Source organism: Dasypus novemcinctus, chromosome 29, assembly GCF_030445035.2.
Source record: "Dasypus novemcinctus isolate mDasNov1 chromosome 29, mDasNov1.1.hap2, whole genome shotgun sequence".
NCBI lineage: Eukaryota > Metazoa > Chordata > Mammalia > Cingulata > Dasypodidae > Dasypus > Dasypus novemcinctus.
The window spans coordinates 30,815,923-30,828,111 of record NC_080701.1 but is presented as its reverse complement, the minus strand read 5'-3'; the positions used below and the strand labels follow the sequence as shown (position 1 = coordinate 30,828,111).

Here is a 12,189-nt window from a genome sequence, read left to right as displayed (position 1 = left end):
CACATGTTGCACCATCAGAGCCTACCTTCCCCATTCTGCTTCCTCCCTCCCACCTCCACCCTCACATTCCCCATTTTGTCTCTGAGCATCTCCTGTCCAGGGTGGATCTGTTGTTTCTCACTGTATCCCACTTCTACCCACCATACCCACACCAAAGATGCTGCCCACACCTTCTGCCTAACTCGGTCATTGCAGGAGGGCTACATGCCACACCCAGTCATCTCCCATGAATGTGTCTGGTAGAGCCACAGATCATCAGTCCTTGAGAAGGATCTCATCCAAACCATCTCCTTTTGCAGGTGAGGACACTGAGATGTCGCCTGGGGACATGGTTTGTCCAAGAGCATAAAAATGGCCAGGGGTAAGGCCAGAACCAGGAGCAGACTTCCAAAATCCTTTTGCCCCTCCCAGCGAATTCCACATCTGAGGACATGGAAACAACTTCGCCTAAAGTCTAGGGCTCACTTGATCGGGTCCTCCATCTTCAAGAGTCTACTTTTTCTTTAAGGTGCTGGAATGTTTGGTTTCCATTAATCCACTTGTCAAATATTCTTGAGAAACTATCACATCAGTCTCTAAAGACAGCTGTAGAGTCTAGTTCCTGAAGCCAGAGAGCTCACACTCTGGGGAAAGACAGGTAATACTCATAACCAGAGAGCGAGGGAGAACACATAGGCTGTGTCAAATGAATGGAACCAAGGAAGCACCGGGCACCATTCTGCCTGGACGTTCACGTGGGTGAGGACTGCATTTCACATTTAACTTTTGAGAGGTAGAGTCTAGGGTTGAGGGGAGCCGAAGGAAGGTTTTTCAAGTCGAGGGACGAGCATATATAAAGGTGGGAAAGAAGAGGTGATGATCAGAGAAGGGTGACTAGCCTTTGGGGTTGACGGAGAATTTGTAGGATTACTTATCTGTGTATGTGCTTTCTACCTATCAGGGACTCCACGTAATCCACGCAACGACCCTATAAACTAGGAACGCATCCATTTAACAAATATTTATTGAGGGTCCACTATGTGCCAGACAAGTTCTAGGTGTTTGGGCACCATCAGACCAAGTCCCTTGGGCTTGAACAACGGAGAGCAAGTCGCTGCCCTCAGGGAGTTTACTTTTGGGGAACTTTCCCGCACATTTCACAAATGCCCAAACAGATATAGGAAAGTTCAGCGCTGGTCCAGGGTCCCACAGACAAGTGGCAGAGCTTGGTCTTGAGTGCAGACTGTCGCAGGAGCTCACAGCCAGTCTGTGCTCTTAAACCCCACCTGTCTTGCAGGAAGTCTGGAATCGAGGGTCTAGACTTCAGGGTCGAGTCCAAGGGTTTGGGCAGGCTCTCGAGGGTCTGAGGATGCCCTGCAGGGTTTTGGACCGGGGTGTGGCAGAAACAAAGCCGGTGCTCTTTCCCCTTGGGCCGTCTTCGTCTATTGTACTTACAATCTCCCATTGTACTTATAATCACCTATTGTACTTATGATCAGAGGCTAGCCACCCCCGCCCCCACCCCGCGGAGCCTGGTACTCCGCGGACAGCGCCGCTGCCTTCCTGGCCCTTCCTGGTTTCAGCCGTTTGTCCTCAGTGCATCCTCTGGCCCCGCTCAACTGGCCCTTTGTCCTACCAAAGCCTGTCAAGCTCGGCTCCCCTCCTGCTCAAACGCTGGGAGCTGAAAGTGCGGATGGTGGAGAAAATGACAGCGTTAGAAAGGGAACGGGGAGATGAAGGGCTAGAACCTTGAGACAGGCCTCTGCTTTCACCCGAAACGGAGCGCCTGGGAAGGAGCTGGAAAAGTTGGCTCTCGAAATGTCAGGGGAGAGCGCGCGCCAGCGTCCCGGGCGTGGGGAAGCACTGCTCCCGCGAGGCCGCGAGCCACGTCCCGGGCCCCAGCACCCCCGCGTGGAAGACCCGGGAGAAGGGAAATGGCGAGTAAGGCGCGGGGGAAACTAATACGGAGAAAAGGAGGAAGAGAAGGCATGAAGGAAGCGACGGGAACGAGTGCAGGTCATGATCGGGGGAGAGGGGAGAAGGGGACGAGGGCAGGATGGAAGCGGGCGGAGCAGGGCCGAGAGGCGGGAAGGACCGCGCAGGAGAGGCCGCCCCGCGAGGCGTGCGGGAGCGAGGCAGGCGAGGTGGCGGACCCCGCACCCGGACAGGGGCCGCGGGACGCGGGCAGCCCCGGCTGTCAGCCGCGAACAAAGGCCGCCGAGCGCCCGGGGTGGAGGCTGCGGGCCGCGCCCCGGCCAATGAGCGGCGCCGGCGCTGGCCCCGCCCCGCTCGCCCGCCCGCCCCGCGCGCCCCGCGCCCCGCGCCCGCCCGCAGCGCCCGGAGCCCGAGCAGAGGCCGGCGCGCGGCGAGCTGGCGGGCGAGCGGGCGGGCGAGCGGGGAGGCCGCGCGCGCCCGAGGCCGAAAGTTTGTGTGCCCGCCTCCCCGAGGGCGCCCGAGCCGCGAGCTGCGGGACGAGCCCCGGCCCGCAGACCCGGCAAGAGAGAGACGGGAACGCACCGCAAAACACTGAAGGGGGAAAAAAAAAAAAGCCCAATTTTCCAATCAGCCCCGAGGCGGACGCAAGCAGGTAAGGTGCGGTGGCCGCGGGGTCTTGTTCCTTTCTGGGAAGTGTCTGCCGCTGGGCAGGGGCGCCTCGGGCTCGAGGAACAGCTGCGCTCCCTGCGCTCTGACAGTCCGTGGGTCGGTCCGCCTGTCTGTCGGTCTTTGTCTTTGGCTGTCAGTGTCTGTCTAGGTGTCTTTGTCTCTGAATGTAACTGTCAGGGGCTCTTGCCCGGGTGGGTGCCACCCATCCGGTCCCGGCCCCAGGAAATTACTTTGCGTCCGTCCTTCTGTCTTTGTCTCCTGCAGACGGGGTTTACCTCCTCCCAGCCCCGAGTCTGATCTCGACGTTCAGGTGACCCTGGCGTTGGAGGTGAGGAAGCTGGAGACGTGTGGCCCCAGCCCCAGGGGGCAGGGCGACAGCCGGGGCCGGGCCGCTGAACTTTGCCGCCTGGAACTTTGGCGATTTGCTGTGTCCACGCTGGTGGCGGGGACAGCAGATGCAGTTCAGGAGGTTGGGAAGGTTTCCCTGAAGGGGCAGGTCCCACGGGCTGGGGTGCAGCGGGGCCGAGGAGCCCGGAAGTCTAAAGGGCTCCCTTCCCGCGCCCCCGGCCCCCTCCCTCCCAGAGCTGCCGGTCAGGGGGTCAGCCCTCAGGGTGCAATTGCGGCAAAGCAGCACACACGCCCGGTCCACTTCTTTCCCTCACCCGCCACAGACAGCAGCCCTCGCCCCCAGGATATCCCTGCGTCACAGTCCTCAGTTTCTCAGGAACGAAGCCGCTTAGGGATCTGAGCATCTCAGCGTTCCTGGGTCCTTCCCCCTTCCTGTCCCTCCACCTCCTTCTGTTGCCGTCAGACCCTCGGCTCTGGCCTTGGGTGCTTGAAAAACGAAAGAGGAGGCACTGAATTCTGGAGAGCGCTGGGTGGAGGCTGTACCAGAAAAGGGTCTTCTCTGCTGGCAGTGCAGGCTCATTGTCACCGGGGATGCATCGTGGAGAGATGAGCTGTGCGTTCATTCTTCCTGCAGGGAAGATCCTTGAAAAGAGTTTGCAGGGACAGGGCAAGAGAGTGAAATCTGAGTTCAAAACCGAGTTCTGCAGGTCTGCAGAGGGAAAACGGAGCCCTTTGAAGTGTGTGTGAATGTGCATGCACAGGAGTCCGTGCATGCACAGGAGTCTGCGCATGCAGGCAGAAAGGGTGTTGGCGTTCAAAGGTGGAGACGAACAGTCTGTGGGTGGGAGCCTGTGGGCAGAAAATGTACATGGTAATCAGGCGTGGGCCTCACCTTGTGTTTATCCAGTGCCTCCTTCTGAGGTGCTCTCTGCGCATTGCAGACGTTATGTCCCTTACCTCCTCTATCCTCACAACCGAACCACGCAGGTAAGCAGGAGGCCCCATTTACTTTCTGCCTTCTACCCACAAGGAAACTGAGGCCCCAGCAGCGAAGGGCTTGGCCTGAGGGCATGCAGCTAATGGGAGCAAAGCTGGCCTTAGAAACTGGGAGACCAAGGAAGGGGTCTCAGCTGGAGGGATGTGAACATGGTGCCCTCGCTCTGCTGGAGGTGAGAAGGAAACCAGGGGGGAGAGAAAGGTGTCTTTCCGAGGTGTCTGCGTGCCAGTGAGAGGGAGGCTGGGACCTTGGAGCCTCACCAGAAGTGGTGGGGATTTAGCATTTATCGCAGCCCCTGTGTGCTTCCCAGGGCAAAGGTCCGGCGCCTCGTTTAGCAATGCAGCTGTGCCTTTGGGTGGTGGAGGAGGTGGCCCGCATCTGGCCCTTAGTAGGTGTGTGTTGGGGCGGCTGTCAAAGAAGGTGTGTTGCTGGAGAGTGGGTGCTGGGAGGAGCCCTGCTTTGGGGGGGGGGGTGAGGCAGTGATGTGCCATGCAGTCTTAAGAAGCCACGGGTCTAACATGTGGGCCAAGAGGTAGATGGAATCCAGCCATATAAAAATGACCTGCTGCTCTCCAAATCTTATTTATATGCTCTTGCACCTATTTAGCATTATTTATTAGGCGTCTCCAAAATGCAAGGCTCTGGGCTAGGGACTGAGGCTACAAAGATGAATAAGGTCATGATGAAAAATCCGTGGTTAAGCAACTTCTAGACAAGGGTAATGGATAATATTTAAAAGCAGTTGAATACCATTCACTAAACACACTGTGTGCCCAGTGCTTTGTATTCATTATCTCATTTAACTCACTGCAGCCCTGCAGGGTATGAATGGTTATCAGATGAGGAGACCTAACTTAGCTACATCAGACCAGGTGGAGCAGGGATTCGAACTCAGTTCACTAAGACTCCAGTCCCTGGCTCTTTCTACCTTCCTCTGCTCCCTTTGAGCATAGATACCCACTATTCCATCTACCTAGAATATTCTTGCCCTCTCCCTTTGCCACCTAAATGGTTCCCATTTGCACTTCAGGTTTTCTCTGGAAGGATCACTTCCTCCAGGAAAGCGTCCTCTCTCCTTAAGCCTGGATCAGATGCCTTCCACTGAGTTCCCACTGTCGTTCCCTGCTATCACCACACTTACCCACTAGCTCCCTGGAGAACCTGCAGTGTGTGGAGGCAGAGGTTGTGTTGCTAAGTCCCAGCTCAGCTCCTCTGAGTAGGCCCTTTAAGTAAATGCTTGTTGGATAAATTAATGGGAGAGAGAAGAGCTGTCAGAGACCCTTGGCAGGGAGCACTTCTCCCAACAGAGTGGAGGATTTCTGCATGGGCACGTTTTGCTGGCATGGCCTCTGGCTTTCCTTCCTCTATTGTTTGGGCATTTTTTGGGGACCTCTGCCAGAGAGGGCCACTGTGTCCCAAACCCTTCTTCCAAAATCTAACTAAGGAAAATCCAGCCCTCACATACCCCAACAGCCCCATGCACACTCTTCCCAGGTCAATCAACCGGGAAGTACAACTATAGAACCAGAAGGTGCTAGGCGTGATCTAGACTTGGGGTTGTTAAGTCATGCACTTGGAACCCCAGGGGGCAGGTGGTTCCAGGGCAGTGATGAAGTGTTTCTGTGGTTTTGCCAACAAAGAATGTTCCACCTGCCCAGAAAATCTTTGGGCTGATTTACATACTAGGTCTTTGGGTTTGCTTTTGAATAGCTCATTGTGCTGCTCCAGTGTGAAAACCACTGATCTGAAATGGACACTCTTGCTCGCCTGTAGGGAGTGCAAATTGCTACCATGTTTAGGGGAGATAATCTGGTGGTGAAATGCTCAAGGTCACACAGTTGGCTGATTCTGCCCTTTACCAACCCTGGTATTTCTCAAACTAACCCTGCCCCTTGCCTCAGGGGTCCATGGTGATTTTAGTTTTCATTTCAGAGACCATTACTCAAGTTTGCAAGGCTCTATATTGGACTGTTTTCTAAAGGTTTTACCTATGCAACATGCCAGGAGATGGGAGTATTTTAGAAAGTGGCTGAAGTGTGGTTTGAGACAGGAAACTGTGATGAGACGGGAAGAAAAGACAGCACATGTGAATCAATGACAAGTAAATTGGAACTGGGAATGCACTAACTTTGAGTACAGCAGCTGGTCAGCAAGAGGGAGGGGAGCTAGAAGGCACCACGGAGGAGGTGGTCGTGAAGTAACCTTGACGGCGAGCCTAGGGAGGGGATCCATCAGGCAGAGCTAGCAGTTGCCAAGGTCATAGATCTGACATGCTGGCCAAGACACGAGGAGATGGGGCTTTCCAAGGAAACTCTCGCTGAAGCCTGTTACCTCCTTCTGCCCTGCGCAGCCAGCCACCCAGAACAGGTGAAGCTGGCGAATGAACAACGGGGAATTAACTCACCTCTTACCACTGCCCCATGCCAGGGGGCCTGTTGGTGTCCTCCTGCAAGGCTTGGGTGGAGACGGTGCCAACTAAAGCCAGATGTGGCTAAGCTGAACTTTGGGCTAGCTACCTCCCAGGCCCTGGCTAGCAAAGCCACCCCTGTATCATTGCACTCTCCATCTCGTTTCTCTCACGTTCTTGTATCCTGCCCCACTCTCACTTCCACCAGCAACCTGACACCATCCCCAGGCTTCCTAAAATAATGAGTTTAATAGCCCTTTTTTATTTGTAGAGGCCTTTACACATTAAAAGGGACATAAGATTGTGATTTAAACTTCACAACCACTCTGTGAGAAAAATTCTTCCACCATTTGACAGGTGAAAAAACTGAGGGAGTCTTTCAGAAGGGAGGGCATTGATGGACTTGACCCAAGATCACAAGTGGGACCCTGGGATTTGAACCCTGGTGCCCTGACTCTCATGGCGCTAGCCATCCAACCGGCCAGCCTCAGGAATTTAAATGGATGTGGGTCTCCTGAATTGTCGACAAGTGTTTAATGTGCTGAGGGGGAAAAGACTTTTAAAATTCAAAGAACTTGGTTATTTTCATAGCTAATGTACTTTTAGTGGGATGAGAGCCTTGGTGCTTTCCTCACTCTTTCTGGGCTCTTCCACCTCATCCCCGAGCACTTGTTATACTTGTATGTTAAGCTCAACAAACAAACGAGGAAGTCTCTAGAATAATGGAATGTCTGCTTCGGGATTTTCTTTAATGAATGAAGGCTTGTAATGCTTTATCTCCAGTTTCTCAGATGTGTTCTTTAAAATATATGAAACGGTCTTGGGTCAAGTGAGTTTGAAAAGGTTTGTAATTTTGTTTGTTCACTTTATTATTTGTCACTTCTTTCTTCAGTCAGTTCACAAGGCTTAGTCCACTCCACCCCGAAATTATAGTGAGTTTTGCTTTCGTACAATCTGAGTTCATGCCGCTCCCCTGCATTTACCAAAGTTTACTCTATAACTGCTAATCTGTGTTTCCATCTTACCCATAAACAAGTTCTATACCCACACAGGATAAGAGTCTCTTCCCTTGTAATTTAGTGGTGTGCAAAAACCAGACTTCAGGGAGTGAGCATGCAGAGCAGCGGCTCCTCAGGTGCGGGAAGAAGGGGCGGAGTGTGGCGGGGGAAGGAGCCAGAGAGAAGGTGTGCGCTGGTGAGCAGCTGCGGCTAACTGTCCTAATCAGTCCAGTAGAGAGGTGATTTTTCTTCCTAAGCGACAAGCCCTCTTGGCACCTAACAGATGTGGCGTGGGTCGCGTCCCGTCCCTGGAACCAAGACTGTAAAGAGCTTGTCTTCCCGGGTCACCAGGAGTTTTGCTTCCCTCTCAGGGAGTCACGGTGGGAGATGATCACTCCCGCACTCACCCATTCTCATCCCCTCTCTCGGAGACGGGCTGCCCTGTCATTCCAGTACTGACAGTCACAGGTACCTCACGCAACACAACACAGATCCTCAGGGACTCCCCAGGTGCCAGGACCTGGGAGAGCCCCACCTCTGTCGATCTGGGCGGGGCCTTCTGTGGCATCACCCCTGAGCTGGGCTGGGGAAGCCCCCCCCATGCCCTCTAGAGCCTTACAGTCCACCATTCCCACCATTCTTTGGGGCTGCCGTCAGCCCTTTAGAACCTCCCAGGCAGAGCCTGGGATTACTTAGATTACTTTCCACCACAAGTCTAGGTGAGCCTCGGAGCCTGACAGGGTGTCAAGGACACAGGCTGCTCAAGGGCGGAGAAAATGGTGCAAAGAGCAGGGGTTGGGGTGGGGACTGCACTGAGAAACAGATCCCACTGCTTGCACAGTTTGGTGTGCTCGGCTGGGGTCTCCAGAAAACCCTGGGCCTGGGTGGGATTTTGCACCCCTGTTCCCCTATCCTCCCTGCCCCCTCCCCGCAGCCGGACGTCTCGGCGTCTAAGGACAAATCCTGCTCCAGGGAGCAAGTCTGAAATTCACTACCTAAACTCCCAAATCACCCAGGCCCTGCCTGCCAGGCTGCACCCGGGCAGGCTGTGCACTTGGCTTCTGCTGGCCTCTTAGCTCTGGGGGGCATCTGTGCTCTCCTTGCTGTAGCAAAGCCATTTGCTGCTAAATCACCCTCCTCTTGGCACCCTGGACTGCTAAATTGGTCTCGACTTGCTGTACTTCCACCCACCACCTTAGTCATTATTCACTGGCAGCATTCAGAGAGTGGGTGTAAGGCAGCCGAACATTATATTCCTGCTGGAAAGAGAAAAAAGAGAAACTTGAGTATAGATGTGCAAGGAGAGGGGAGAGAGCTAAGGAGGCAGGGAAACAAAGCTGGGGGTCTCCAGCACGTTCCCCGGTGACTGCAGTTGGGGCCACACTACCTGGTGCAGTAGGAAGAGTCTCAGGCCTTCTGGGGTGAGGGGTACATGCACTATTCTTGAGGGGCTGCCTGGGCTCCGTCTGGAAGGAGGACGGGGCATCAGGCCTTGAGGGAGAAGGACTTCTCTCTCCATGAACCCTGTGCTCTTTGAATTCTGTGGTATGTATGTCACCCCTTGAAGCAGTGGGGTATTAGTATTTGGCTCTTCAGCTCTATTCTCCCTCCCTGCGTGGATTATAAACTCCTTGGAAATGAAAGTGTGTTTCCTTCTTCTACCATATGGCCCCTGGCCCAGAATGTAGCCAGGGCTCAGCCTAAGTGGCTGAGATTGATGGTGGTGAGGATGATGATGGCCTTTCCAACCCAAGGGCCACAGAGTCAGGGGATACAGGTAGGAAACAGGAGAAAGAAGCAGAAGGAAACTACGAGAGCGTGGTCTCCCATTTCGGCGAGGAGGCCCGAGGGAGGGAAAGGGTTCCACCATAGAACAGTCCAGCTTCTATCCTGGTGCTGAAGATACCCCTGTGGCTTCCTTGGATGGCTCGTCCAGGGACTCTGGGTTGTGCTGGGACTTGGCAGGTGGCAGAGAAGAGAGTTGTTTCCCATGTCAGACGGCAGGATCAGCATCGCACAGAGCAGAGTGGCCCTGACAAGAGGTCCTCTGAGTCATTGATAATGTGAGAGGTTGGAAGGGGAAAGGAGCACCTGCCCAATTTGGCTTTGGTCCTAGTGGAGCTCATTACCCTCTGTGAAGAGGATGATGGTGGGGAAACTGAGAACAGAAGCCTGCACACAGCCAGGGAAGCAGGGTCACTTGGGGACTATGCTGAGAACGTCAAAGGGAAGAAGTCTAGGGGAACCAAGCTCTTGACCTTCTGCCAGCCTCCAAGAGGAAACCCCATCTTCGGGGGTTTCCAGGGTGCCTGCTCACCTATGCTTCACGGGAGAAGAGAGGTCAGGGGCAGTGGGGTCTCAGAAGGCTGGTTTGAGTACCCGGGGCAGCTTTCCTTATTTATTGCTACCTTCAGACCCCCTGGCTTCAGCTACCACCTTCTCCTCCCACTGGAAAGGCATCTCAGCAGTTCAAGCAGAGGAGGGAGGGAAGGACTGGAGTGTACTCACATCTTGAGGAGACAGCCTCCCCCTCCTTGCAGATCAAATTCCCCCAGCCCTAATGCCTCTGTGGCGCCAGCAGACAAACCACACCGCAGGCAGGTGGGAAAAACAAGAGAAGCCAGGCAGAGCCCCCAGCCTCCACCTGCACTGTAAAGCGAGCTCCCCACTGAAGGAGGCCCAGGAAGAGGTCCCCAGCTGCCTTCGGCTCCTCTCCTTGATGGGCTCACAGCTGCCCCTGTTCAAAGGCGCTGCCGCCAACTGACTGGGCGGGAGTGTGGGTAGGATGCTTGGCTTCTCCTGAGACCAGTTCCCTCATCTACCAGGCTAGAGGCATCAGGGTTTCAGCTGACAGTACCTCTGGCATCTGTTGACTTAGAATCTTTCTCTTGAGAATGGCGTTAACCGCCACACTAGAGTCATAGACAGGACCCACAAGTCACGGATTCCCAGATTTATCAGGAAACTAGAGTCTGCTTCAAAGAAATGCTGGTACTCTACCCAGAAACACAATATGTCAGGGCTCAAGGGATCCTGGTATGGCCATTCTACCCAGTTCTCCCCGCAGGAAAAAAACATCTTCCCCAAATAGTTACCTTTTCTCTACTCACCTGAAGAACCTCTACACCCTAGGAATCCAGTTCTTTCTATTTTGGTTCCATTCTTATCAAGTCATAGAATGCTAGGTCCGTGTCAAGCACTCTGCTAGATTTTGGAAAGTGCAAAGATGAGCAAAACATAGGCCCTGCCATGGGGAATCTCTGATCTGATATTGAAGAAGGAAACCAATACATCAAAAATCCATCTACCAAACAGAACCAGCATAAAAAGTCTCCTTGGAACATATGGAACTTGAGAAGGGCTTAAAGGTAGCAAAGATAGGGAATACCAAGTGGTGAGGAAATCACCCTAGAAAGGCAAGTTGCAGTTGCGTTGAGCTTTGCATACCCAGCTCAGGAGTTGGGATGTTATTTGGTGTGCAATGGGGAACTATGGAAAGTTTTTAGGCAGAGGAGTGACAGGCAGCAGACCTTGATTTTAGGAGATTAATCTGGAATATGGAATGGATTTAAGGGTGGAGAGACTTCTTTTTAGAAATAACATTATTTATTAGAATACCTTTCTCTTCTCATTCCTTCTATCATGGTTGATAGCACATGTTCCCAGAGATCTCATGCAGCCTGGAAATATTTAGGGTAGCTGGAGCTTCAGGAGAGGGAAGTTCTTTGTCCAAGATGAAGCAGTGGTCATATGCTGCGTCTAGGACTTATTTGTACAAGGATAACACCTCCCCTCTTGGATCTGGAAGCAACACAGGGAGCTCTTTTTTTCTTTAATTAAAATGGATGCAGACACAGAGGCCCAGAGATGGGAAGGGACTTGCCCGGGGTCCCACAGCTGGTTGGTGGCACAGCCAGGACAGGTGCTCCCACTTGAGGGCTCTTTCCAGACACCCACTGCCAAATTTGGATGAGAACCAAAGGACCAGAAGAACTGATCAGCTCTTCAAACCTTGAGTATTAGTCAGGCTTGTCCAGGGGACATCCCAGAACAGCTCAACTGCGAGATATCCTCAGTCTTCGCCTTTTCTCCCCATCCAGGTCAAGGGATTCCAGGGACTTCAGGGATAGGGATATGAACAGTCTCCATTTTCCTCTCCTCTTTTTCTTCCTTAGGTCTTAGACATTTTGTATCCTCCTGTTCCTTTTCCTTCACTCTAAGGGGTCTGAAAAGCTTCCCGGATAAAAGTGCAAGCTTATAGTGCCACTCCACAGATGCTACTGGCCGGTGCCTTTCAGAAATGAAAAACACATTCTCTGCCTCGCTCTGTCTCATATGTGTGCAGCATAAGCCAAACCCAAACAAAATGAGAAAGTCGCCGGGTGCCAGGCAGCCGTGCTAATCACCCGGAGCATTGACGCCATGTACGGGGAGATTCCAGACGAGAGGCAGATGAATAGCCTGCACCAGGTTGACAGGGCGGGAGGGGCGGGACTCCCCAAGCAGGGACCAGGTGCCAGGGGTCCTCCTGCCCATGGCTATGGGGCATTCAGAGCAGCATTTCCCATTTCCCTCCGGAAGTTTTCTCAGCAGAGTGCCTGCTAAAAAACCCCAGTAAGCCAGTGGAGGGGTGATGTACGACCGTGTCTCTGTGAAGAGCAGACTCACCTGTGTCCAGTGAGATGGCATTTGGAGACATGCCCTTCCTTGAGATACCCTTCAGCTGATGCCATGCTTCCTTCCTCTCCCCAAGGAATTAATCTTCACCTTGGCAGCAACCTACAGAGCAGGTGAGGCTGACGGTGCATGACATTCTTTGGGGTAGACAACCATGTGGGTCAGTTTGGGAGTGGACA

At 53.5% G+C, this 12,189-nt stretch overlaps 1 protein-coding gene across 1 annotated transcript in view; it reads left to right on the top strand.

The window, feature by feature from the left end:
- The first annotated feature begins 2,381 nt into the window (after positions 1-2,381).
- The window catches only part of LZTS1 (leucine zipper tumor suppressor 1), a 56,224-nt gene continuing 46,416 nt past the window's right edge, over positions 2,382-12,189 (top strand). The window contains 1 exon segment of the mRNA XM_004479965.5: positions 2,382-2,566. The gene's annotated coding sequence lies outside the window, so the exon portion shown is untranslated.